Source organism: Papio anubis, chromosome 1 (assembly GCF_008728515.1).
Source record: "Papio anubis isolate 15944 chromosome 1, Panubis1.0, whole genome shotgun sequence".
NCBI lineage: Eukaryota > Metazoa > Chordata > Mammalia > Primates > Cercopithecidae > Papio > Papio anubis.
Genome location: NC_044976.1, coordinates 170745151 through 170750152, shown reverse-complemented (window position 1 = coordinate 170750152; position 5002 = coordinate 170745151).

The window sequence follows — 5002 nt, the reverse complement described above, 5'->3', positions numbered from 1 at the left end:
AGGATACATTCTAAGGGCAACTGTTTCTCTTCTTTCTGCTGATTGGTTTACCGTTCTGAGGTATGATCCAAACTCAATTTTTTTTTAACTTGCTTGCTTTGAAATGAGGAATTGGTTCTTAGAACCCTTTCCTGCTTTTACCTTGGTGATTTTCTACTGCTGAATTGCTTTAAATATCAAGGGTATACGAAAATTTTCCAAATTATATTTTCTGTTTGAAATCCAAAATTCCCTGAATTTCAGCCTGGATCTGTGATTGGCTATTTAACATCTCCATCTGGCTGTACAATAGACATCTCAAAGTTAACTTCTCAAAAAATATATCCTTACCAAGTCCAGGTATTCACAATCTACTCATCCAACACTTTTTTTCTACCTGATTAAAGGTGTACGGTGGAACAATAGCAATGCAGGGGTTTGGAGTTACCAAATCTTAAGTAGTCAAAAAGCTGCATATAATTTTGACTCACCCACCAACTTGACTACTAATAGACTATTACTGACCAGAAACTTTACTGATAACATAAACTTTAGATTAACACATTTTGTATATGTATTATATACTGTGTGCTCACAATAAAGTAAGCTAGAGAAAAGAAGCTGTTACTAAGAAAATCCAGGCTTTGAACAACCAAATGGCTGGCAGCTGCTGTTTATAATAAAGAAAATATATATCTATTCTAAGTGGAAGTGGATTATTATAAAGGTCTTCAACCTCTTTGTCTTCATCTGAGTAGGCTGAGGAGGAGAGCAAAGAGGAGGGGTTGTTCTTGGTGTCTCAGGGGTGACAGAGGTAGAAGTGGAAGAGACTTAGAGGAGGCAGGAGAAACAAGTGCACTTGCTGTAACCTAACAAAAAACACATCGTAATTTCTGACTTTCTTGCACTTTCATTTCTCCAAAAATGTTGTTATATGGTACCAACTTTTATTTCACCATTTGCTTTTGTTTCAGTGACCATATCATAGAAAGGTCTATGTCATAAAAGGAGTCAAAATTCATCTTGAAAAATCAGACTCTTTCCACCAGGTTGTCTCATGGCAACTTATTTCTGGCACTGCTTCTATGTCTTTTTCCTCATTGCCTGACACTAGTTTGAAAGTGCTCATCTCCATCAAGTCATCTGTTAATTCTTCGGGTGAGGTATCTATTAGCTCTTGAGTTTCTCCAAGATCCATATCTTGAAACTCTCTGTCTCATCTTTTTGCCACATCCATCATTGCTTTCGTAATTTCTTTGATTGGCTCTGTCATAAATCCTGTGAAGTCATGAACAAAATCTGGACATAGTTTTCTGCAGCAGGAATTTACTGTTTGGGGTTGACGGCTTCCATGACTTTTTCCATCACAGCAATGGTATCTTCAATGATGTAATTCTTTCATATTTTTACAATGTTTTCTCTGTTAGCGTTCTCTTCCAGAGTGTTGGCAATCCTTTTCAAAGAGTACTGCGTGTAATCACCTTTAAAGGTGCTTATGATCCACTGATCTAGAGGCTGAAATAGAGATGTGTTTGAGGTCAGTAGGCCACTTTGATCCATTTGTTTTTAAGTTCATGAGGCTCTGGGTAGCCAGAGGTATTGTCCATTCAAAAGAAATTAAAAATGCAGCCCCCCACTGGCAAGGTACATTCTGACTTTGGGGACAAAGCATCAATGGGAACCATTCAGAAAAAGTGTTCTTGTTGTCCAGGTATTGTAGTACAGTCAAATGGTTGTCAGCTGGTGTTTATCTTTTTCCTTTAAGGAAAAAGGGGTTAGTAGCTTTATAGACAAGGGCAGTCCTGATAATAAATTTTACTGCATTTGCACAGAACAGTAGAGATAGCCCATTCCTTCCTTCCTTAAGTCTCAGTACTTGCTTCTCTTCCTTACTAATAAATGTTCTTTGTGGTATTTTTTTTTTAATCCAGAATAAGGCACTTTGGTCTGCATTAATAATCTATTTAGGTAGATACCTTTTCTCATAATGATTTTCTTAATGACTTCTAGGAACTCTGCTGCCCTCTGAAGGATGGAAGTGCTGGCTTTTCAGTTGCCTTCGGACATTTTTAGCTGTTGAAAGTCAGTTGCCAATTTATTATGGTTTTGTGTTGCTAATAGAATCTCTCTCATTCTTAATATTTTAAGTTTTTCTATTTTTTTTTTTTTTCTTTTTGCACTTTTACTGTGATGCTTCTTGGTATAGATTTATTTATTTATTTTATTATTATTATTATACTTTAAGTTCAGGTACAAGCAAACGCAGGTTTGTTCCATGTATACATGTGCCATGTTGGTGTGCTGCACCCATTAACTTGTCATTTCATACTAGGTATATCTCCCAATGCAACTCCTCCTCCCTCCCCCACCCTCCCACACAACAGGTCTCCGTGTGCATGTTCTTCCTGTGTCCAAGTATCTCTTTATTGTTCAATTTTCACCTATGAGTGAGAACATGTGGTGTTTGGTTTTGGTGTCTCTTTAAGTGATAGTTTGCTGAGAATGATGGTTTCCAGCTTTGATCCATGTCCCTACAAAGGACAATGAACTCATCTTTTTATTGCTGCATAGTATTCCATGGTGTATATGTGCCACATTTTCTTACAGCCATCTGATCTTTGGACAAACATGAGAAAACAAGAAATGGGGAAAGGATTCCCTATTTAATAAATGGTGCTGGGAAACTGGCTAGCCATAAGTAGAAAGTTGAAACTGGATCCTTTCCTTACTCCTCTTATAATGAAAATTAATTCAAGATGGATTAGACTTAAATATTAGACCTAAAACCAAAAACTCTGAAGAAAACCTAGGTAATACCATTCAGACATAGGCAAGGGGACTTCATGTCTAAAACAATTCAAGCATAAACCGCAACAACAAAGCCAGAATTAAACACATGAGGATCTATGAATCCAAAGAGCTTCTGCACAAAGCAAAAGAAACTACCATCAGAGTGAATAGGCAACCTACAGAATGGGAGAAAATTTTGCAATCTACTCATCCTATTGTGCTGACTAATATCCAGAACCTACAAAGAACACACAAACAAATTCCCATAAGAAAACAAGGAACCCCATCAAAAAGTGGGCAAAGGATATGAACAGACACTTCTCAAAAGAAGACATGCATACAGCCAACAGACACATGAAAAAATGCTCATCATCACTGGTCATCAGAGAAATGCAAATCAAAAGCACAATGAGATACCATCTCACACCGGTTAGAATGGCAATCATTAAATAATCAGGAAACAACAGGTGCTGGAGAGGATGTGGAGAAATAGGAACAATTTTACACTGTTGGTGGGACTGTAAACTAGTTCAACCATTGTAGAAAACAGTGTGGCTATTCCTCAAGGATCTAGAACTAGAAATAACATTTGATCCAGCCATCCCATTACTGGGTATATACCCAAAGGATTATAAATTATGCTGCTATAAAGACACATGCACACGTATGTTTATTGCAGCACTACTCACAATAGCAAAGACTTGGAATCAACTCAAATGTCCATCAGTGACAACCTTCACATTTTTTAAGCCAAACCTATTTCTAAAATTATCAAACCACCCTTTGCTGACATTAAATTCTCCAGCTTAAATCTTTTGCCTTCCTTTCACTTTAAGTTGTCATATAATGACCTCACTTTTTCTAGAATTAGATTAGTATCAATAGGTATGCCTGTCATACAGCAATCCTACACCCACATAAAATCGGCATTTTTAATACAAGATAAAGTACTTTGCATGAAGTGCAAGGTTTTTGTGTCTTCTGGTGTAGCTGCAGCAACAGCTTCACAAATTTCTTTTTCTCTTACAATGGTCCTTATGCTGGATTAATTTATCTTTTAAAGTCAGACAACCACAGCTGCAGACCTAAATTTACAGTACTTATCAAGCAATTTAACTTTTTCTTATAATGTCCTGACTTTGCTCTGCTTTTTGGGAGCACTTGCAGCATCACTAGTGGCACTTCCCATGGGCTCCATGGTATAATTCAAGGTCTGCAGTATTGCATGAGACATGATAGAATATGTGAGAACTATGAGAGATCACTTTTTACTGCAATACTCAGTTTACCAGAGAGACAAACTGCTCACATGGAGATGATTAGCATCACATGGCTTTTGTAAGCAGACACACAAAACACTTGAACTCACCAAAATAGCAGCAGGAGGTGGCTAGGAAATTATTGCGGTTATACAGCATGTAACACATTTAATTTTATCTGCTTATGGTTTAATAGTGCATCTTTATGCTTCTTTATATTCTTCTTAACTGAAAATGGTGCCTTGTACAGAAAATGTTTGTGTGTTGAAGTTTCGATAAATTTTAACTTTTTGTCTTAGATTTCTGCACACTTAAATATATAAAATGATAAATTAGACTAGTATTTACATATATTTATACATTCATGACATACCTAACATTTTCTTAATTTTCTTGATAAGTGTGGCTGCATAGTTAATCTGTGAGATTTTTCAAGTTGCTGCAAATCTCCCAAATTGTTTCCAATATATTTATTGAAAAAATCTCTGTATAAGTCAACCAGCACAATACAAATGTCATTATTCAGGAATCAGCTATAAACATATCGGTATTATCTATTCTTAAGAAAGCAGTCACAGGAATCTTTGAAGTAAATGTCAGGTCACATTACTCCTTTACACAATACACAATTTTGGTTGCTCATAAAGACCTACCTGATCTGTCATGTAACCCCTTTTGATTTCATCCATTACTACTTTAGCCACACTGAACTTAATGCATTGCAACCAACCATGCTTTAACCTCAGGCATTTTCACTAACCATTTCAGATCATCACAAAATTTGCTCCCCATTTTCCTTCAGGCTTAAGATAAAAAAAAAAAAAAAATCATTAGATAGTAAAACCTTGCCTTACCCCTGAATTAAAAGAGAATGCTTCATGCATGTTCACGCACAGGAACATGCACACACAGAAACACAAAATGGCATAATTGAATCTCTGACTTTACTATTCCTTTTTCTATAGTGCTTAACA